Source organism: Bombus terrestris, chromosome 4 (genome assembly GCF_910591885.1).
Source record: "Bombus terrestris chromosome 4, iyBomTerr1.2, whole genome shotgun sequence".
NCBI lineage: Eukaryota > Metazoa > Arthropoda > Insecta > Hymenoptera > Apidae > Bombus > Bombus terrestris.
Window position 1 is genome coordinate 1,817,578 of NC_063272.1, and position 24,609 is coordinate 1,842,186.

Below are 24,609 nucleotides of genomic sequence, written 5' to 3' on the forward strand. Positions count from 1 at the left end.
AAGATATGTTTGTAAAACAACGACGATTAGGGGACAATCTGCTGGTGTTACAAGCAACAAGTACTCTACTTTAGATATTTTATACGTTTACGTATACGACATCCGATACGTTTTTACACGTTATGAGCAATAATCTTTCGAAACTTGTCTTGTAAGTAGAAAATTTGCTTATATCTGTTTTGAATATTTTATACGCTTCTGCATTATTTCGTACACTCTGTGTACTCGTTTTCGAATTTCTCATAAACGCAGAGAAAACGTACGCGACGACTGTTCTATGCATCTCGTTTTTTGAAAATGAACGATAATCGCAAGAACTTGTAACGTTGAAGAACGAGCCACTGACTGTCGTCGTTGATCTTTCAGATCATCCTCGCTTTTATTTAATTACAGCTAAGTGGAAAACATCGGTAGCGAACACAACGTCGTCGATATCCCGTACAATACGTCGTGTTACGATATTACGGTGGGTGAACATCATTTGTCAGCATCGGTTTCCCGTTGCCTTCGGCTTGCGATCTGATCTTTACAATTCTTGCGAATACGCCTTTCAACGACGCTTTAAACTCGTGGCCGATTTCCAGGACAACGCACACCGCGCCCGATAGAAATGTCGAAAGCGAAAGCTTTCTCTTGTTGGCGGATAAATGCCCGTGAAAGCTCCGGATCGATAAGGGACTCGGTATGTTAAATTCTTTTTCTTCGAAACAGGCTGATGCAGCTTTCGATATCTCGGAGAAGCGATTCACGCGATAATCGTTTCCCTTTGCGACGATTCTGTGAAAAGCTTCACACGCTTTTCCGCTACACACGACAGATTGTCACTCTTTCTATCGAATAATTCAAGCCGAATCCAAGTTCGACAAGACCAATTCCGCAAAATTCCTGTCTCTCGCTATTCCTCGTGTAGAAGATTTACTAAGTTGAAATGTCACAGATCGTAGCTGCTAAGCTACTTGTAAGTTACTCGCAAATCCTTTCGTAACTTGTATCTCGTCCTTGCATCGTGTTTCTGCATATTCTTCCCAATAAATACTAATTAAACCGCGGATCCATATTTTGGAGAATGTAAAAAGGTAGAATCTCGGTTGAAAATTGCCTTACCAACCAATTGCTGTAGAAAACGCTATTTTATATATTTTATATATTTTTTCGTGTTCCATTTCGAATTTCCTATGAATGGAATTCAAGAATCCTAGGAATGGAATAAATGGAGTATTAAAATCTTTCCGTTTAATTACAAGGTGGTCACAAAGCGGAAACGTCAATGAAAATATTCTTGTCGCGCTTTTTCTCCTCTGCGATCTTCCGAGACGTTAAGAAAATCGAAATTGTAGGATTTTAAAAACGAACGTAAGACTTTGACGTTATTGAGAAAAATATTTTGACGCGAAACGATATCGCGTTAAAGCCCGCTTAAGCTCGGTATTATCTTCGACGTAGAATAAATTTCTGCCCTTTTTTTAACTCGTCGAAGTTGCCTTAAGTTGTTTTAGCTGTCATCCTGCGCTACTTTCACTATCACTAAAAATTTCTCTCAGAAATTCCAACGAGAAGCAAAATTAAATAAATCTGCGTGCATAGTAATTGCGTTTTGTTATCACGACAAGAATCGCGTTAGTAGGAACGTAGTTTCAGCTTTTTTATTCGCCGCCAAAACGTTCATTTTTGATACTGTCAGTTTCGTTTGGATAGAAAAAGGGAAAAAAGAAAAGGAGATAATTCGGACGTCTTACTCGGCAACTTTGCCTTCTTAATTAGCAGCGAGTCAACGACTTGTACGAAATTCTCCACATTAGTCGACGGTAGCTAATCGCGATAAATGGCGTGCAACGATGTGCAACTTGTCGTACAGCTGCGAAAAAAGCTATTCAGCTCGTTCGAGCAGGTTCAGTAATTTTAACGGCATAAGACATGTCCAACGTTTCGTGGAAAATTTTATCTGCGCTCTGTTTTTCTTTTATCGTTTTATTTCCGTGACTTGGAGATCACTTCCAGGCTGAGCAAAGGGAATATTTTAATACCAGATCAAAAAGGGAAACAGCCTATCAAATCGAACGATGGAAGGTTTTTTAAAATAGATGACAAATCTGCCAAGTTCTGGGTCCCGTTAAGAGCATAACTAACTTACAACTGCGTAATAACTAGATCGCTGGTGTTCACGCGTAAATTCATTCGTACTACAGCTTCATCGAAGCGATAAAAAATATTTTTTAATAAAATTTCGGGTCGATGGAATTACGAATTTCCATAAAAATATGCGAGCCAAATTAAAATTTGTTTCGTCCACTATGGATATTGCCACATCTACAATGTGTTTTTCGCTTCTCACGTTTCGCGTATATTTTTTTTTTTTTTTTTTTCATGCTACGCGAATTTCCATAAATATATAAACATCGGCAGTCTAATTGAAACCCTGAAACCCTCGAACCGATGTATTTCGTTCGAAAATCAATTAAAGCGATGTTTTTCGATAATTCGAGAAATTAGTTAACAACGAATTCGATTTGATATGTTTTCATTGGACGCGTTCGCTTTAATTGTCCTTTCATCGAACGCTTTGCCTCGATCCCCTGCCTTAAACATTTCCTCGGAGGATGAACTTCTTAACGGACTTGATGAACGGTGTGGACTTAACGAAGGTAATTTTTTATACTCGCGGAATGATCTTTTTCAGAGAATCTTAACGATGGTCGAGCTGATAGAAGGAGCAATGCATGTCTTTTAAACGTCTTCGTTTAAATCATTACGAGGTATTCGAATGAGTTGTAATCGACCATAAGCGTATCGTAATTGAATTATTAATTATTTATTAAAACAAACGATAATTAATATATATTTCTCGATGATACGTTTCTACGTGATATATCTCTTTTTCGTGGAAATTATCTCCTGAATTTTCCACCGTTTTGTACACCATGGTAAATATGTTCGTGAAATAGCTTTCACGATAAAAGTCTCTCGTACCTGCACGATAATAAAACTGTTTTTATTAAATCTCTTTCATTGTTTTCGAACAGAAAATCTATTCTCTGTTGTTTCTTATACGACGCGAAATACGTTCTACGACAGTGCGTTACCGTATAAAGGTTAAACTGTGTACCGTAAAAGGTCAGGCTACAAATGTCGAGAAAGTTGTTTTGAAAATAATGGAAAACGTCAAGATAAAATCGGCATTTCTATCGGTTTAATATCTTTGCATGGAATACAAATTTTATTAATTTTAAAACAATTGACGTTATTTTCAGCAAGTTATTCGGTAAAAAATTCAAACGATATTTCACAAACTGGTTGTTCAACGGATATTTCTCTCTCCGTGGTTGCACAGAATACACATTATTTTTTCATTTTTTTTTTTCCTTACCGAACCTCTGAATTCGTATTACAGTTGCGCATAAATATGCACGACGTAAAATTGCGTTAGACGCTTAATTTGCAATTCTTTCGAAGAATAAAAACACGCGAGTAATCTCTGCAGTAAATTAATAAATTTACTTGAAGGGTACTTGTGCGAAGAAAACATTGTAAATTGCAAAATTGAATAATTTTGATGTTTTACCGAAGAACGTTCTACGTACCGATAAAAATACCGTATTATGAAATTTAACTGTGATTTCCCTTACCGAATAAGCTGCCACTAACACTGGAAGGTTGTGTCGCAACGTCGTTTCTGTAAAAAAAGAATACAAATTTCAATAAACATTGGTCGATCCTTTGCAAGTAACAGCCGACACACACACACACACACACGCCTCTCTACCCGTACGCTTCCCTCGTTCGTGAATCTGGAATATGTTAAGGCTGAACTACATCAAGTTTTCTCCTGCTGGCGAAAAAACTTGTTTCTTGGCACTCGAGGTGATTTCTACGAGAACTCTTAGCTTGGTACGTTAAGAGCTGTACAGGCTATGCCGTCAAACTATACGTCGCTTGATAACTCGAATCACTTTAAATCGCAAACAACTGCAACAACACGAACCAGAGAAGCGTTAATGGATTGCCAATCCCCGAACCGAGTGCCAAAACGCACTCTACGCGCACTGTTTTTACTCTGCTCAAACCGAGGAGGAAAAAAAAAAAAAAAAAAAAAGAAATAAAGGCACCTCATCCTCGTTGATCGATAGAATCGTTCTGTTTTGTGTCTGTTGGGATAAACGAAGTAGCACAAGGTACGTTCCATCACGTTGCGAAACTCGTTCGCACATCGAAGGTAAATGAAGATACGTTTGAAGAATTGAATCCAATTAATTCCGCGAATTGGATGTGAATTCGAACAAAGCCAATAGGAAGCTGCGTCGATTCTCGAATTCTTCTAATAATTGGACAATAATGCCGGCCGCGGGTCAAAGATTGCCGCGCCGGGTTGGACGATAATCGATACTCGGATATTTTATCAACGAACAATACGCAAACTGCTGTTTCGCGACGGACGCTATCGATAGAGCTGACGGTCCATGACGCCGCTCGAGAATCGACAGCAGTTATTTCTTTGTTATTTTTCGGATTAAAGGTTTCCATGCACTTCACCACATTCGAATTGTTAAATTGCACCGCTGTTGACGTATTTGCGTCCTCTGCTCCCATTGCCACGCGCTCGAGCGTCGCATCGAATTTTTGTTGTTCGCTGTTATTCAAAGTCACGTCAATCACAAAGGCTTTCAGCTGCTATTTCGCGTTAATTCAATTCGAGGATCAAAAAGCGGAATAACCGCGTACCAATAGCGACATTGACGCGAACGAGGCGAGTTATTGTTCCCTCGAGTTTACCAGCAACCTATATGTTTGTTTTATATTCGCTTCCCATCATCCTCGCTCTCCTGGGTAGCACAGAATTTCAGTTACGTTTCTCCTTGGTTTACGTCCATGGTCTACTCTTTCAACCAACGACCTTCGCGTCTCTCCTACTGAACATCTACGCTCGAAGCTTGAAACTTGAACTTCACCTTCGAACGTACCTCTAACTACTTGTACTATCGCTGCGCCTAAACTTTGACAACGTACAGACGTACAAGATGTGAAACTCAGTGTGAGAATATCCAAAAGACGTATCAACACGACGGACCACGGACAGGCCACGGAGGTCTATTACGAAACTTCAAGACACAAACGGAAGTTGTGTAATTAAAAGAAAATAGTTCGACGTATTACTACGAAGTAGCTCAATTTCCTTAACACTTTGACTGACACGCCGAAATCACATGTTTCACTCAGCACGCCACGGGAATATTTTTATTGTTCCAAGCATATAATGGCAAAATAATAATAAAATGACGATGTAAGACAACATTCTTCCCCAATGGACCATTTATCTTATTGGTTGTCAGGGGAGGCCACTGTGGCGCAATTGATAGCAACGCATTATAACAAGGCTTCGTTTATTTCAACAAACCAGTCGCATTCGTTATTTCGTCGCAAGCAAAACGTCCAGAATATATCGTTGAAACGTGTAGAAGATATTAGTAAACAGTATTTGCTCATTCTATATATAATAGTAAGGTATGTGCACACTTCTAACTTGAATTATATGATTATAAAGCAGCATTTACGATTATTTTCTAGTAATCTTAACTTAATGAAGAACGAAAAAGATTTCAATTTGAACGTTGAATCGCGAAAATTTTAAATATAATATAAATTAATATAAATCTTAAATCGCGAATTTTAAAAAGCAGGGAGGGCAGGGACACGGCGCAGCACGCGCTGGAGCTTTGTCCGGCGTGGGAGCTACACAGCTACTCCCTGCGGCACGTCATAGGTGAAAGATTGACACACCCTCGGCGATTCTAGAAACGATGTTGAGAGCGAACCATAGGAATACGAGGCTGTCCGCCTCTTTTGCGAGCGAGCAGAAAGGGAGAGAAAGAAGAACTCTCACCCTTGTAGGATAACGCATGCAGGGGGATGGCGGTCAGGCGGCCCTAGAACCGCTTCATCGCCGTCCCAACGGACCCACGACTAAAACAGGGGATAACGCTAGGGGCAATGCCCCCCCTCCCTAGCATCAAATTCAACAGTCGGAGAATTGTTAGGATTGGCTCGAATAAGAGGACGACGGAAAAGGGTGCAACTGAAGACAATTCATGAGAGGTTCCTGGAGCACTCCTGTCGTACGCGTAGAATGATCATCGTGAAATTTTAGTCGGTAAGAGTCCAACACTACTCTACTGTTACCGATTATTAGCAGCAGCGGAGTGTTCATGAGGATTTCTTCACGTACAAAAAGAAAAAAAAGGTGGAAGAGTAATAAATAGCAAGAAGAAAAATACCGACTAAACAGTCGCAAATTCTTTTCATAGTTGCAACGTAAATCCCATAGAATTGGATAAAGTAAATTGATCGAAAAAATGACGAATGTTAATGTTACGCATGAACGCAACTATCCTGTTATTGGGTTCAAGAATGCGCATGGGTCGTAGCTTATTAACGCGTATATCGTCAGGCATATAGCTGTGCTGTGGTACTCCGGGACACAAGGACCTCTGTTTTCGTGTTACCTAAGGGTAGTTACGGTACAAACGGATCGATTGAGCGAGTTTGGTCGACTAGTCTGGGTCAAGGGTCGAGCGACGGATAAAATTTTCGCGTGCAAACGCAAAAATTTAAGAGTTAGACAATGAGTTTCCACTATATCTCGTTTATTTCACGAGTAACCCGCGCATCTCGCGAATTAGAAACGTAGTTTAAAGTTTCGATATGCAGTAAACCACTCGTGGCCATCAGCGACGTGTTTTTAACATTTTAGATCTTGTTTAGCAGATTCGCTTGTTTATGAGACTCTGTTGTCCTCTTTGATTTGTTCGCGCAGTATCGCCCGACGGAACGGAAATTGCAAGCTGCAAGCTGCTCGCGGCTTTATTTGCAAATTTATTCGTGCGCGCATATTTCTAATTACGATTAACATCACCAAGCAAGAGCAACGCAATCGATTGTCACACGAATCTCTTGACACGTGCGTTTTATGGCGAGAAAGAGGCAAAACCGTGTCGGCGGATTTGGCACGACTTGCAAATTGCCAGCGTTACACGGTCAAGTGAATAAATATTCGCGTGTCTATTTCGTTCGTCGATGGAAAAATTTTATCAGCTCTGTAACTGATACGTTTTACGGCACGACGAACGATTTATAGCAAATTCTTAATGCTTACGATATAATTTACCAAGAGTTTATACCATCGAGTTTATAGGAGCTTGATCACCGGTCGAATATCCTGTCAAGGTATTTGATATTTCGAATTTACGTCTATATCGATAAAATCAGCAACACGGTAAAATGATACAGCAGTTGCCCTACGCGTTATTTTATATATTTCTATCAATTGCGTAGCATCGTTTTAGAAAATTACTGTAAGAAACTACTAGAATTATTTTCTGTTTATTATTTTACGTTTTTCTCTAATTTCAAACATCACGATCAAGTTGGAATAAAGTTAAATTGAAATATATCGATAAGGAGTGAAATTGCATGGCATATGTCAAAAAATAGACGAAATAGATTTTCATGATCTTGATGGCGTACAGCGTCAAGCGTAATACTAGCAATGTCAATACTAATGTCGATACCGACAGTAAATTGATCTTGGTGGTTTAACGCACGGACAATCAAGTGCAACCGTGCAACATGCGGATTTAATCAAATTACATTAGAAAATTATGTATGTACACGAACGATACATGGCATATTTAACCCTTTGTATTGTAACTGTGTGGAGTGTGACTCGACATTAGTTTTTACCTCAGGAACTCCGTTGTCGAGTCGCACTAGACATTCTTTCAGACCCACCTTTTTTTGTGAAATGCGCGAAAAAAAAGCCAGGATTGCATCCTGGAAGTTGTTCCAAGATATACCATACACTTAAAAATTACAAGGTACGACAATAGTGTGAATAAAACTGCTATTTAAATGAATTTGTTTCTGCCTTTGTTTATTTAAATTGTCTTCTTTTTTAGTCAAAGTAAATTTCAAATTGAATTTAAAAGCGTTGCGAGCTGCTGGTAACGAAATTGAAATAAAATTCGGAGTGGAAAGGGTTAATATCAAAGTCACCTAAAGAAATCGAAGTAGCCGATATGATTGAAACTTAAAGAGAGCCTCTCGTTTGACAAAACAATATTTTACCACTAAGTTCTTTTCCATCAGGTATTTCGGATCAGGTAAAATCGGATTATTGAAATCCACGATTACAAATATTAATTTCGACAAACGTTCTCGAGATCGAGCCTCCGTTCATCGATTAAAATATAAACTGCGTTTATTTGAAATTGCTCGTACATATTGCAACGTAAAATTTTTTTTCAACGATGCTCGACAATTTCACTTTCAATTGTAAAAAATGTTACACATCGAGCGGAAACACCTGACTCGAAACGATAACGTTTCATCAGAAAAATCGGAATGTTTCTATTTTTCTATGTTTCGTAGAACTGGCGTTTCTCGTTCGTCGTTTAATTCGTGTTTTGAATGATGTTGAGTTTGACGTTGACTGATCGAAGAACGAGTGGATGAATTTGTAATAGAAAAGTATACTGAAATGATTAAAGGTATAAATATAATATAATACTGATTCAGATCCTTAATCTTTTAGTATTACTAGAAAATGGAACGACAGGGAGCACGTTCATAAATTTATGGCAAAAGAATATTACCAAAAAAGGTAAGCTTCTGGCTTTGGCTAGAGGCTACAGGGAGCATAAAGAGAAATCTGTTTATTAGTTTCTTTGTTCCTAGACCTTGCAACCCAGAACATAATATACGTTCAAGGGTAGGATAATATGCGCCGCTCCTTATTTGCAATATATCTGCGTAATAGCAATCTCCAGGCCATGGATATACATAAATAAAGATGTAGAATTTTTCATAAAGTTACTTCAACAGATGAAATATACGATAAATCGCAAGTTAATAACTTCTAAAACAACGTCTTTTTGTGATTTTTTTTTAGAAGGAAAAAAAGAAACGAAGTTATTGAATTTTGAGCTATGTTTTTATATATATTTAACGAATACAAAAAATTTCTTTTTAAAGTAAAAGAAAAATTATAACAGATTTCTAAGTCTATTTCATGGGCTGCATTTTTCAATCGGCGTGATCCTCGACTGAAACGAAGAACCAAAAAAGGATTAAATTATTATATATTTTTCTTCTCGATGGACTAAAAAAAAAGAAGGCGGAAAATAAAAAAATGTGTTTTTTAAAAAGAAAGAATAAACTTCAAGGTGCTATAACAATTGTCTAAATCAACTTTTTGACAAACTTTTTTAGTTCATCGAGAAGAAAAATATATAATAATTTAATCCTTTCTAGTTTTTCCGTTTCAGTCAAGAATTACGAGGTGAATCTTTCACGCCGACTGAAAACGATTAGAAATCTGATATAATTTTTTTGTTAACATTAAAAAAAATTTGTTGTATTCGTTAAATATATATAAAGCCACACCTCAAAATTCAATAACTTTGTTTCTTTCTTTCCCTTCTAAAAAAAAAAAATCACAAAAAGACGTTGTTTTAGAACATTTTAATTCAGGACACCCCGTTAAATAATCATATCGTCGAAGTACGTAAGAATTTAAAGCGAGGATCAGCTTCGTGACAGAGCTCGTCTCTGCGTACGAGCGATAAGTCAGGAAAACGTTGATATTTAACTAAGAGTTATTACCGTATACGCGTAAACGTGTTCCTGTCGCATCTACTTCACGCGCTGCAACGCTAGGCGTTCTGACGCGTCATAATCTTTTAGTCAGCTAAATGTAATATCAATCGTTAGCAGAGAAACGTGAAAGCATTTCGGAGTATTTCTATGTACGAGGATTTATCGAGAAAGATATTAAAAATACATTTATCAAACAGCTTACAGCTTAAACAACTGCACACGCCTCTCTGCCTGCGTCTTTACGTAGAAAATATTTTTTCTATCCAAGAGATGTACGCAGATTTTTCAAACTGACCGTATTTTCACTGTATTAAAAGGCTCTATACTACGAAACACGTAATACTTTCTACGAAACCATTTAATAAGAAAAGCGACGTAGAAACGTTCGTTCTGTTGCATAGGCGAACGATCAAAATGCGTTTCTTCCATTTCACAGTTTTTACGGGATTCAGAGAGACCGCTGCGGATGTTAAACCGCGTTCGACAAATACGGCGGAAGACGATTTATCTAAAGTTGTCAGGAAACGAGAACAGTTTATATAATTGGAGTTCGTATAATGGAAGCTTACCAATTTTTCTCGCTACGTATCGCTCTTTGCTCGAATAATACCAGCAAACGTTCCGTTAATTGGGCGTTAATTAAAGTTTTGTTTCAATAAACGCATTTCTACTCTACTTGTATTTTTCTCGATAAATCCCGTGTACGCAGCGAACGCTGAAATGCTTCTACGTTTCCATGCTAACGGTCCATGTTACCATTTAGCCGACTAATTGTCAGTGATTAATAAATTGTGATAATTGCTCGATAAAAAGCGATAAAAGAGTGATAAGTGAATTTATGATACGATTAATCAGCTCTTCCAGATCTCTTTGAAAGCGTGTGCCTAGAATGTGTCGCAAAAGGTAAACGGTGACGAGTATACTCGTCAAACACGGAGTACGTGTGGCTGTTATAACGTAGAATGAAATTGCAACGAAACGACTGTTTTATCTTGTAATTTTATTAATGTCGGCCTAACATTTGGCAATGGCGCAACTCGTATGATGTAACTGAGTGAGAAAACGTTGTTTATAAAGCTTAAAGTGTCGTGTATGGTAATACCCCATACAAAATATTTTATGGAAACATCGATGGATCTCGAAGAGGAGTTTCGCGTTTTGCACCTTTCGCTGAAAAGGCAGATGCTGAAATAACGTTATAATCCACATTATATGCAGGTGAGAGGTCAGTGATAAAAGATAAAATGTAAAGACACGATGGATCTGCTATATTCTACGTTTCATCGAACCACGAAATACCTTGGAGCCTTTGAAGCGTACGGAACAGAAAATTTCATTATCGAAGAAGATGAGAATGTAACAATGTAATGATGCAAAATTACAATACATATATGCGATATAAAAAGAATAAATCTGTTCGTTTCTCAGTTGTCTTTTCAACAAAATCCATTATCTTTTATTATCGTAAGTCGGCAGCTAGAATATACGATTAATTCTAAAAATAGTGCAAGTGATTTAAGCATTTAAGAGGCACATTTTCGAACAAACTGCTCGTAAAATTGTACGACGCGTAAATCTCACTTTAGAAGATCGTATATTTTACGAAACGTTTTATTGCGTGTCGGAAAAATACTTTTTAACGCGCTCGAACGCCGAACGTCGAACGTCGAAACGCGTCTAAAAACGAGATACAGCGGCGATCGAAGGGAAGTTTAAAATTCACAAAACTGTGTACGATAACTGCACCTTACGTACTAATTGCGACTTTCATCACCAACAACGTTGAAGACAGTCATCCGTATCAAGCTTGTTCGCAATCCAATTCTTCTTATCAATTACAACTTTTCTTTTTTTCTAAAACTGTCGCGTTTCTTTTATCCTTTTTTTTTTTTTTAAACTTCCTCTCGTCCTCCATCGTATACGACTTGCTGCAATTTCACAGCCACCGGCACGTACGTGCCACAGAATAGACGACTATCGTCGACGATTTTGAACAAATTTTAGAAAGAAGAAAACTTAATAAAATTCGTGATGTATCAATTTGAAGCTGCCTCACCTTATCCGCCAACGTAGATGAAGCAGTAAATACACCGACGTACGGATACTGTTTGCAACCACTGGGCGTCTACATTTCTTTTCCACCCCTGTCTTTCCCATTCGCCCACACATTTTTTCCCCCGTCACGTATCTCGCACACACGCGTGCGCTATACGCACATACGGAGAATTACAGCACGCGAACCACACAAATCAGTCTCAATCACGAATTAATAAAGAAAGTCGATGTTTCCCGCGGAGATGATCCGCGAACTATATCTTCCGGGTATTCGGACGTGATTTCCATTTCGAGATACGATTTAGAATGCCAAAATGAAATTAGCGTGGAGATTGCTTTGAAATTAGAGTTGATTGTGGAACAGATTGGAGTTTGTTACTGGCGACGGTTAGCAAACTGTGAGACGGATCGTAAAAAGGATTTCGTGCGGCGTATCCTCTGATTAATAGTCTTTTGAACTGTTCATTAAGACGAAACGCTGCTGGATAATGGGCGGAGAAAATTTTCTTGAAATCTGTTTTGCTCCGCAGGGGATAGACGATCCACGGATATTTTTGACTTGGACGAATTCTACCGACATCTATGGAGGCGTCTCCTAGCGAGCGATTCGTCGTAAGGTTGTTGGGGGCAGACCAATCGGATTCATAAACCCGAGTACGACGAATTGAAAAATTTCGAAAGCGGAACAAAACCAATTTTCATATCAATGACTGAATCTTTCTGACGATTGGAAAATTGAACGGTTTCCCGAGAATTTCGTGAAACCACGTGTATATATGTCCGCGAATCTTTTCGTCGAGTCTGAAGAATAAATGCACGAATAGAAAATTAGATAACAAACATTAGATCGAGGAAAGGCGTGGAAAACATTAAATATCTTTGCATAGACAATTTTTATCGGATTGTCGGGACATTGTTTTTATCGAAGTTTCAGTCCTTTTCTATTGCGATTATCTGTGTCGCGGAATGATTTACATAGAAATGAATTGAACAAAGGTGAATGTAGAATACGAAATTACCTTTTCCCCAACTTTCAAGCTTTCCCTGCAGTAATATAAAGATTCACGTTCCCTTCGTACATAAGATCGAATGTAAAACTTCTAAATAAGAAAGCCAAGCCATCTCTTTGAAATCAGAAATGGTCGATCACTTGAATCTGAATCTTAACAAATAAACATAGATGGTGGCTTCAAAAGTTATTCGATATAAAGAATCTTCGAGTTCGTCATCGAATCTACATGCAATCGCGAAAGCTTAATCGCTGTTCCACGGAGTCTTTCTCGCCCGAAACATTTTACCCGTATTTTATTATGCATCGCTTCTAATTTAACCGACTTATCGAAACAAACGAAATTTACCTATTGCGTAAACTCTCTCGAATAGGACGATGAAAAATAATTTCCAAGCCGCAGGTAGGTAACTCATTGTGGGCGCATTGAAATTCAAATTCTACGAGACACCCGTACACTGCACAGATCGTGGACAGATGAAACATTGGAGGAGACAGAAACGCGAAATTATCGGTAGCGGAGAAAGGAGAAACGAGGTTAAAATGGAAATATAGAAAAAATGTATGAAAGAGGAATGAGTCTAAATATCACATGGCAGAATTGAACTCTTCAGGTAGGTTTCTCCTTTCGATAGACCAGAGGTTACGTGCACTGCATTTAAAAGAAAATTGAATTTCCTGTATACGTACTACAAAGTATAGAGTAATTTGCCCATGCGAGATAAAATTTCAAAAGGAAATTCACCTTCATTCGCTTTCTATTTAGTTCATTAGTTTCGGGAATAAATAATACAGACAGGTAATTCTATTTTACTTTTCGATCATTCTTTCGATCTTTACGTATTAAGCTCTTTATGTTGCCTGAATTTTCAATACTTGGGAAAATTATTCCCACAATCACGCAATCCAGAATTTCGATTAGTTTTTATTTATTTATTTATTTGAGACGTTAAATATTTCCAACTCTAATTTACTGTCGTTCGAGAAGAAGGCGCGAAAAAGTCGGATTTAAATCGAATAGACGAGAAGAAGAAGGAATTTTATAACGTTTAAAGCCACGTTTTATTTAATTCTATGGAATAGGTTCGCGGAATATTTTCAACTATTCGATAAACTTAGTTTCTCGTTCGAGCATAAACATGCACTTGCACGTTTCGTCCACGCATTTCCTGCGATACCACGCTCAACGATTAACTAATTATATCATTGTAGAGTATATAGGCTTATTAATTAATATAATAAATTATTATATACTTCAGGTGAACGTACAAGCGCGCGTGTGTGTGATGACTTTATTCGAAAAAAAGAATTTGTTCTTGTCGTTGCGTTGTTCGTTCATTCATTATTCATCTGATTAGTAACATCTGGTTCTTAATACTCGGTCCTAATAGTAATAGCAGTAAGCTGGCTTAATTTTCCTCTAATTTTTAAAATAGTTTTAATATTCAACGCTGTTTAACATTTCATCCTTGGAACACTCTCAGTACGTATGTATAAATAGTGTGTACGTGTGTATTTTTTATCGTAGTTTAGGGTATCTTCCACCTCAATTTCCAAATAGTTTCCTTTAAATTCATTTTTATGAAACAATACTGACACGCAAGAAGGGTACATCAAACAGTCTTCGACTGTTACTTCCTAGTCGATTATTCCACATCACTTAGAAATATTATTTGAAATTTTTATATTTACATTGTGGATATACGAATATTTATATTTTTACGGTCACACTAAAGTGTTAAAACCCGGACAGATATTTGTCGTACTTTTTAAATATCCTAACGAAGATTATACTTTGAATGTCCTATATATCGTTGCATATTCTGTGAATTCTATGCATCCTTAAATTCTATTACTCGCTTCTTTTATCTTCCGAATCTTTAAACATTTCCCACACGTATACGCGTCACAATCTGATTGTTTCGCACAGAACATGAAACCGGTATACCTGGTCGTTAAAACGTCACCAAATTAATAGTGAAACGAACGAATGATGATATCGTCACATCGTTATTGCTACTTCAACCAACAACCAATCTCGTTCTTTCTGCTCGAGTACAAAGTCTCGTTAAAAATACCAGTTTTCATTTTATATAAAAAGGAAAAAAATTCCGACCTTACGATATTACTTCTATGCTAATTGAACGTAGTTATCTTCGAAAAAATTGGCTTGCGCGCTTCTTATGCATAAATGCAGCATTTCCGCGTAAGCTGATTCGTTGTTTGCTAGGTCGCGATTTAGCGAGCCATCGAGAGTCAAAAAGCAATTTCGCTTCCTTTCTTTGACCCTTGTTCCAATTGGACCGAAACTACGCTCGTTACATCGACGGAAAAAGTACGAAAGATTTCGCAAGTCGGAGGAGACGACGCTGGGAACAACGGAAAAGTTCCTCGAAACGTTTATCCGTGGTCGTATCTCGTGCGAGTAATTCCAATCGATGCCCGGGATAAGCGTGACCCGTATTCCATACCGCCTGGTGTTCATCGATGTCACTGAAATTTTCTCTCGCTTTCAACTTCTCTACGCTAGTTAATAAAGCACGGCAATCGTTGCAGGGTATCTCTCCCACGCGTTTATGCCGAATCGCCTACAACATGAACCGATATCGCGCCTTTTTTCGTTTACTATTGCGCAGCTTCAACTACGACCTTTCCGCGACACGTATTTCAATGCTAGCGGCTGCGACAAAAGCGACAAAGGCGAATTAAAAGCGCGTCAGAGTAACGCGGAAAACATTGTTCGTAGTTTTCGTTCAAAAATGGTTTGCAAAGGAATTTTACCGTTGCAAAAACGGTGTATGTAAATGGTGGAGATAGGAACAAATGGATAATAGATTTTTTCTTTTGTAGCGCGGGCGATAATATTTAACTTTATCAGGTAAATAGAATACCCGCTCGTTCGACGAATTTTGTTTTACGATCGAGCCCCTTATGACTTCAAAATCTGCACGAGGCTGCAACAATTTTCTTTGATTCCTTTCGTTTCGCTGCCTCCTATAAGTGAAAATAAAGCTTGCTTTAACTCGAATCATCTACACGTCCGGATACGTTATTTTAGCTCTGTAACTCGAGTTTAGAACACGATCTAACCCAGCCCAGACTTCTACATGGCCAAGTTTACCTATGCGAGTACAACTTCCATATTGCCGCTACTCTAACAAGTTGCTCTCTGCAACTCTAACTTTTCCAGCTATACGTTACGAGCCGTCAGCAACCAATCTTTCTTTCTATTGTTGGCATTGTCTGGAATAACCATAAAGATATAGAGATACAGAGTACGAGAGTCGTACGTTACCGTGTAAATGGATGCGATATGAGAATGAGAAGAGAATGCCGTGTTAGACGTTTAAAGGCGCCTTTTGTCCTTGTTCAACGCTAATCTTACCAAGCCCGGTGAAACGACATAGAAAATTTTATTTAAAATTGTGCATTTGCCCTTATTCATTTCGTTCGTCTATCTTTATGCACATTCTTATATTTTTCGATTTCTCAATTTTTATCAATACGGGAATTTACATAAAGTTGAATGAACAAAAAAAGAAGAAGAAAAATAACGACTAATGTACAATTTTAAATGAAACTTTAAACGAAACCTTCAAACTCGTCATTTGACTTTGTCAGATTTGGTAAGAGTTAGTGTTAATCAGGTACGATCGTTAATCTGTGTTACACACTTACGTATGTAGCTGCGATAACAAAACTTTCCAACGGTTTCGTCGATACAAGTATAACATCGAAGCGTAAGTGCCAATAGGCCTAACCAGTCATTGATATCCCTACAATCCCTCCGCCGAATATTTGGAAAAAGGCGTGACGAAAATGACGTTCGAAAACGAAAATACGTTTCCTTTTGTCGTCTCTCAATATCCCCACTACGCACGCGGTTGGTAGGCGTCCGCTACCGTTGCCACGTGTAAACGGTCAAGGACGAAAGGACGTTGGAAAAATAAAATTCGTTTCTTTTTGTCGCCTCTCAATATCTCCACTGCGCACACGGTTGGTGGGCGTCCGCTACCATTGCAACGTGTAAACGGTCAAGGACGAAAGGACGTTCGAAAAGGAAAATTCCTTTCTTTTTGTCGCCTCTCAATATCTCCACTGCGCACACGGTTGGTGGGCGTCCGCTACCATTGCCACGTGTAAACGGTCACGGATGAAAATGACGTTGGAAAAATTAAATTCCTTTCTTTTTGTCGTCTCTCAATATCCCCACTGCGCACGCGGTTGGTAGGCGTCCGCGACCGTTGTTACGTGACAACGGTCACGGACGCCCACCAATCGCGTGCGTCGTGGGGATATTAAAGGGCGACAAAAAGAAACGAATCGGATTAAGAAAACATTTGTTGAATCAAGAGTTGTACGTAAAGAGTCGGAAAAACGAGAATTGTTAATAAATATACTATTAAACATCTACACATCCTGCACCAAATAACCTCACGTATTTACCGTACGAATGTGCGTGCGTTATTAAACGAACGCATTATATATATGTCGGAGATGAAAGAGCACCGGAGCCTTCCCCTCGGAACTTTGTGAAGACACCTAGTACCGTAATTTAGATTTCACCATAGCCGTATTAAGAAAGCCGTTGTCATTCGATCCGACTGTACTTATTCGAGATTTATGATAATGAGCTCGGGCTCGAGGCGACAACCAGTCGCCGAACGTAGTCGCGGTCAAGGGGATGAACGTTTTGTTTAACCAAGGCAGGAAGTAACTCTATACGATGGTAAACGATGGTAACGATGGTAAACGTTTCAATGGTTTCTGTCCCGTGGCTCGCCACACGCAGACTATGCTTCGAGTAAGACGATTACCAGATGTTGATGCGTCTCCACAGTACATGTTCGGCTAGCCCGAGGACCCGCTATAAATCTTTAGATCTATTTAACGAAAGTCCTTCAAACCGACAAACAACCTTTGTTCCAACTACGGGAAAATTGGAGAAGTCTATTTTTCTCACGAACGACGCGGCCCGATGGCGACTTTCTCTTAAGGGCGGCTAGCACCCTTCCCCTATTTCCTCCAACTAAGTAACTCCAATTTCCCTCACTTTCCGAATGAAGACTTTTCTCCACGAATCCGATGATCTCGTGCCCTTAGACACACCCATCGTAGTTTTCCTCGACAGCGTCACCGTGATGGAGAGACACTCTATCGTACGATTTTAACGACGATACAAGTAATTCTCCGGTACGTAGTGCTTGTTCTGTGGCGACCTGAATATAACTTAGACTTCCACGAAGTATACACGTTCGACATCCCGTTGACCGCGGATTCGTTACCGGACCCGAGGCCATTGTCATAGCGCCGCGAGTATCTAACATTGTGATTAATTACCAACGCTGTAATACCACTCACTTGTGCCAATAAACTCTACCATTGTTACACCGCATCGATGGCCAATATCAACCAAGATTCATCCAACACCTCCACCCCCAATCCTATCGTCCAGCCGACATATATATTTCGCATTTTCAGTCTTCGTCGTCGTCGATCCTTATCGTTTTAAAAGTCATACGGTTCCAGAGCATTTGGTCGCAGTCGCAGACCTTTCGGTTAGCGAGCTCGTTAGCGACTGTCTTATGAAACTCATGGCGAAGAATGAACCTACAGTTTTAGGTCTGAATTTAGATCCCGAACGATCGGAACCACACTGAGACAGACGTCTGTCTTTCTTTGTATATTTACGCAAATAAGATCATCAAGTAGTCAAACAATTTGATGCTCGGATCTCGATAATTACGAACAACTACATTTCTGTTCTGTTAATCGATGTGACTGTTCCATATTTTACCTTTTCTGCGATGTCGATTCGATATTAAGAATTTATTTATAACGTTAGAGGTATAAGGCTAACACTTAGATGGAGCGTAATTACAAGAATCTTTTACGTATCGCAACTGAGGGTAAAATAACAAAAAAAGAATAAAATAAAAGAATAATAAAAATAAGGTTTTGCGTGTGTGTGTGTGTGTGTGTGTATGTTTAAGCGAGAATACAAGGCAAGAGGGAGGATAATTATTGTAAATCGAGTTTATGGCCAGCAGTCTGAACATAAAGTATACTACGTTGCAAGCTACGTATGCCAGTGAACGTAAAAACTGTATTACTACCGTTACGTTACTAGGCACACGCACGAGCTTGTTAGTTAGGATAAGTTAGGATAAAAAGATTAGAAAATAAGACCAAGCACGCTGTAATGGTATTTCGCGACGTATTTTATTCTGTAACGTTATATCTGGTATGGTTATACCTTTCGATAAAAATCACGTGACGTTGCACTTTGTACAGCAAATCAACCGTTTCTCATATTTCGAAATATACACATAGCGTTTTATGCGTAAGGAGAGATAAGAAGCACACGGGACACTTGTGTACGTACGTTGTAAAGGACTTTCAATTTTGCATATGTGTCATCACGCATGAAATAACCGGATCAAAACAGTGGATACGGCGATATGTGTTTGACACGGCCAACCAGCGTTTGATTTGCGTTGAAATCAAATTTTTCGGTTCAACTTCACCGAAACTTGGCGCTGAAATAACGCGTGATACACATAGCTTGCATTTCACTCTCAATATTATTTTGATCGATATCCGAGCCGAAAGTACTTGCCATTTCGATTTAATAACGCACTTACGTATTTATATCTCATTTATATGGTTTTCCTATGGTTTTAAAAATATTACGAGGCTGTACATGACGATAACAAGCGAAACGAGAAAGTAGAATATTGCTTGACTTTCGATGTTACATCTGTTTTAGCTGTATATTCTACGATCGATGGAAATTCGTCAAGCATAATGAAATTTGAATTTTAATCAAACCTTCGAACTAAAAGTATTTTCCATTTCGCTCTCATAATACAAATTCTATGCCATATATTCGTCATGTCTTTTGAAATATTATTCTCCGATCACGATAACAATAATGACAATGACGTAGAATACATTTAACTTTGCATATTATATCCGTTATTATATATTCTAATATTATATATTCTGCAACCGATTAAAATTTCCAAAGTACAAATCGAATTTCAACTAAAGTTGATTAAAATCAACTGTTCGAACCGAAGGTATTTTCCATTTTGACTTAATAACGCAAATAATAACAAGAATACTTATTCATATTTTTTCTTCTGTCTAAATATTATTAAAATCATGCAAGGTGGTGTGCAACGATAATAAAAAAATCGAGATGACAGAAATGGCCCTTAAACGCATAACTGCGCAACTATACGTGCAATTCCAAGCATTTCAATAACAGTCCCCGGAGTAGGAAACACTTCGAGTATGCGCTATCCTTGAATGAAGGAGTTAGACAAACTGACCGTCTACTCATTGTGGAAGGGCTCGATAATTACCAGTTCCTGGCGATTTTCTTCCTTACCGGTGTCTTCAATGAAAAGTTAGTCCATGTATATTACTTTAAAGATTCAACCGGGATAATTAAGTTTCGAAAGTCCTTTAGACGCAATCGTTTTACGGAAGCCGGAAAAAGAAGAGAAATTAAATTTCGTGCTATAATGCTATAACGTGCTATAACGATCGTATAAATATCAGATTTTAGATGCAAAGTTTCCAATATATATATTTTTCGATCTTTTTTTTTCTCCATTCGATATGATGATTACGGTGACTCGAAGTTGTTCCCATTCGTTAGAAGATGCGTATGTACTAACAATTAAATAATTTCCTTATAAAAGGAAAGAAACTTTTGGGACAAAGTAATATGTTCCTTCTTACGATAAAATACCCACTGTACGTAATATTTGCGCGCAACGATCGTAACAATAATATTAATTTCTTGATCCTTTTTTGTTTTTATTTGTACAAAGTTTACGATAGTTTCATTAATATAATTGCGCGTAATTAACGACATTAAAATGCGATCGATCGATGCTCATTGAAGACTGGGTTGTTTAGATTGGAAATTTCCATAACATTCATCCCTAATCATCTATGCAGATTCCAGATATGTACCGTTATACCGTGTTGCGTGAACAATGAAATAAGCGTAACCCGTATCATCGGTTGACACAGCCAACATAGTTAAGGTAAACCAATTAAGGCAACGAGTTAGTAAAACGATTACCCTTCACGTTTTCTCCACGTTATTATAGTTGTAGCGGCACTCGACAACAAATACCGCTACACGACACTAACTAACACGGACACGGTAGCGAAGTGGTCAGCGCTCTAGGTTTCGAACGTTCGGGACCCGGGTTCGATTCCCGGCGCCCGTGATCCTATTTTCCTACCACGCATCAAAATAAAAAGAATAATTAGCAGCGTTCCAGCAGCGACATCTACAGCCGGCAACTACTACTATCACCGACGACAACCTAACGCCATACACGCCTCATCGTGTACGATCCGCCTACCATGAAAATTGGTAATGAAAAACGAACGGAATTTGCAAGAAAACAACGTTATAAGTTGTTATTTTTAATATTAGACGCTTGCCTATTATTGGGTTGGCGACTTAGCGATTGTGGATTTTGTCATTAGGTGGTATTGACAAAATTCGCAATCACATTGATGCCAACCGAATATTTATCGTATGCAAGAAGAACCTTACGATATCTCGAGCGATTTTAATCGAGGTATAGTTGCAAACAACTTTTTTCATTAACTGCTGCAACTGCTATCTTAAAGTATAAAAGCACGAGCGGAATATTTGGAAAAGAAGCGAAGAAAGAAACGTTTTGCGTTTGTAACAAAATTGAAGGACGAACATCTTTTAGACAAACTGTCAAGGCGGATATTCATAAATAAAATTGTTCGTTGTACGACTACGGATACGGTGAAGAAAGCTTTCTCGCTTTAGTTAGAGTTTAGACATTCCCACGTCGGATAAATAGATTCGCAAAGCGGAAATAATAGTCTTGCGAGTTCTTCTCGCGAAAAGTACGACGTTGGCTGATAACGAATTAAGAAAACTTTACGAGATCTTGTACGTCGTGTAATTGGGAACTTTATTCGGGTACGAATGAAACTTGTACAGGAGCGACGGGAAGCATAATATCGCCGACAGCCTCAAAATATTTATAACAGCCACAATGTGATCAAATCGCGAGTTTAAACGAATGATCCGTTAATAAATATCAGACGAAGCAGGGAATTGTTTTGACGGAAAAGTAATAAAAATTGGTTCAAGTTCGTGGAATTTTCCTTCCGATGCCAAAATACCTGATGGAAATATCTACGTTAAATTTTTGAGATTCGAAGCTTAGCGAAAGAAATAATTTGATTCTAACGACAAGTTCTTCGTGTATCATAATCTTTCATAAGCAGATTAAAACGAGTATTATTTAACAAATTGTATATTCGATGATATACATTTGATTTGTATAAATCGGTTTCGTTCGACAACTTAAATTCGAATATACAGGATTCTTTATTTTCGAGAAGATCGCGTTTGAAAATTTACCAAGCGTACTAGAACATGGCTAATTCTGGACTGGCTAATTCTACGTGTGAAAATAAACTGAGAATGTGGAACAAAATTTATTCGCAAGACGCTTTGTTTTCAAGAAAAATACATTTTTTTAATTTATCACGTAATGAGCCAAGTTCAAGTATACTTGGTAGGCAAATTTTCAATCTTGGAATCTCTTGAATACGAAGCGTCCTACGAACAAATTTTCCTCTATATTTCCCTGCCAGTTTCTCTTTTCTCTTTATAATAAATATATTTCGATAAATTTATAATTATCGTTTCTTACTTTTACAGCGTGTCATACGAACGATACATAAACATAACAATCTATAATTTTCTGACCATCTAACAAGTCCACCTGCTATTTGTTTCTATTAAATTTCTATATATACATATTATTATAAATTTTCAAATTATTTAATTATGCAAGAGCAAGGTAAAGGATGATCTTGAAAAAAATTAATCGAAAATGTAAGACGGAGCATCCGCGTGCCAATGCTCATTCTTGAGAAAATCGATTTCGAAGATATATTGGCTATGCGAAGATTTGCCAAGGGTTTGAGCCGTAATATTTTCGACACTATTCATTATATCGAAAAATGCTTCGGATAAAAGTTTGATGGTTGTAAGGAGGACATATTTAGACGTTGCTAGCTTTTCTATAGGTGGTGGCGCAACCATCGTACTAAGGTCGACTTTGTTTCTTCAAATGGAATCACACAGTTCTTAATACATTAATCGATGCAGCTCAAAATTCTCTATAAAATGTTATTTATTAACCTACTTGCATCGAAAAACCATTAGTTTAGTAAATATTTTAGGTATAAGAGACAAGGAAAGACACAAGACGCTACTTTCGTATTTGTCTTCGTGCTTGTCTTTCGTACGATAAATTTCACTAAATAAAAATTAAAATATCTGTTAAACTAATATTTCTTCGACGTAAGTGAATTAATAATTTTTGCACGCAGAATTTCAGTTCAGCTTTTATCCGAAACATTTTTCGATATATTTAAAAATATAAAAAATATTTCGTTTCAAACTCTCAAGTAACTCGCCTTGTATATATCGTGTTAGTATGTATATGTTAATATTACTTTAATTTTTATGCCAGGGAAAATAAGAAAGATAAGTTTGAAATAAAAAAGAAGAAATTTGCGATCGTTATCAAATTATTCGTTTTATTACGAATTTACGACGAGCAGAAATTATACGAAATATGTAACGATTCGATATTGTTTGGAAAACTCGTAAAACATAATCGATGTTTCAATATCTCGTACAGAAACTTCCAGTCGATTCTGCAGTTTTCTATCTCACACAAGGTAACAACTGTACTTCACTGTCAAAAAGTTATCACAATTTAAGGAAACTTTGAATTCTCTTTGAAGCGTGTATCATTTGTAGCATTATGACAACTTCGCGATCCATTTGCTCAGCAAGTACTATCTTCAATAACTAAATCGTTTTCAATTAGTTAAACCTTTAGTGTCCTATTTTCCTATTCACTAAACGACATTTTTAAGTATATCAATATTATACCAATATGTAGAAGTTTATATTTCCAAAATACCTGTCTTTAAAAGTAAAATAATAGCAAACAAGGCAGTAAATAAAGTAAACGATCGTATTGCTCAATAGTCTTAACAAATAAAGCAACGATGCTAAAAGTAACAAAAATTGCTCCATAGCATATGTCTTCACAATTAAATTACGAATTAAAAAGGAGAATAGGAGTAAAATTAACAAATCGAATGTAAGCAAATGAAAGAATCATTCTGTGTTATGTTTCCCTCGCTAGTGGCGTGATATTCAAACTTTTAATAATAATAGCGTCTCTTCAATCAAGAACTCACACATCCAAAAATTTTTACCTCGTAATAACGGTATTATTATACCATCGAATAAGTAAAAAATTAACACTCACCAAGAAAACGGTATAAGCAACGAAGATTTACAGCTTGGCTTTCGGAGACAATAGTGGCGCCAGACAAGTGGTGGAGAAGAGTATGCCCTCCCTACTGCACAGTCATAGGCATAGATTGTGCATCCGAATTGTCCCCTCTGTTGATGGATATTACCTGCAACAACCTTCGTGATACATTTCTTGCGTTACGCGAATAGGTGCACCTGTTTGCGTGCCACTTAAAATCGCGTACGCACGAAACAGCTCGAGAATTATCCACGAATTCTACGAATTCGCAGTTACTAATCGCTTACCAAACGTCGATTATGTCGTTAGCGCTTGAAAAGACATTCGAATGTAATTGTTGCAAAAGATAAAGGAGCTTTGTAGAATAGACGATCCAATTCCTATCGCGTTCACAGTCGAAGTGGTGGCACAGTCGAACTGTGAGGCTCGTTGCGACCCGGCGTCCCCTTCTACGATCGACCCCCGGAGCTCAATAGCCAATCAGCGTTACGCATTCTCCAACGTTCAAAATCCTTCCGT

At 37.9% G+C, this 24,609-nt stretch overlaps 1 long non-coding RNA gene across 1 annotated transcript; it reads right to left on the reverse strand.

Moving 5' to 3' along the window:
- Nucleotides 1-3,165: 3,165 nt before the first annotated feature.
- LOC125384891 lies at nt 3,166-24,510 on the reverse strand. Its single transcript, XR_007223735.1, has 3 exons — nt 24,378-24,510; nt 24,085-24,238; nt 3,166-3,670 (listed from the first exon to the last, which is right to left on the reverse strand). It is a non-coding gene; the product is annotated as an uncharacterized LOC125384891 (long non-coding RNA).
- Nucleotides 24,511-24,609: the final 99 nt, after the last annotated feature.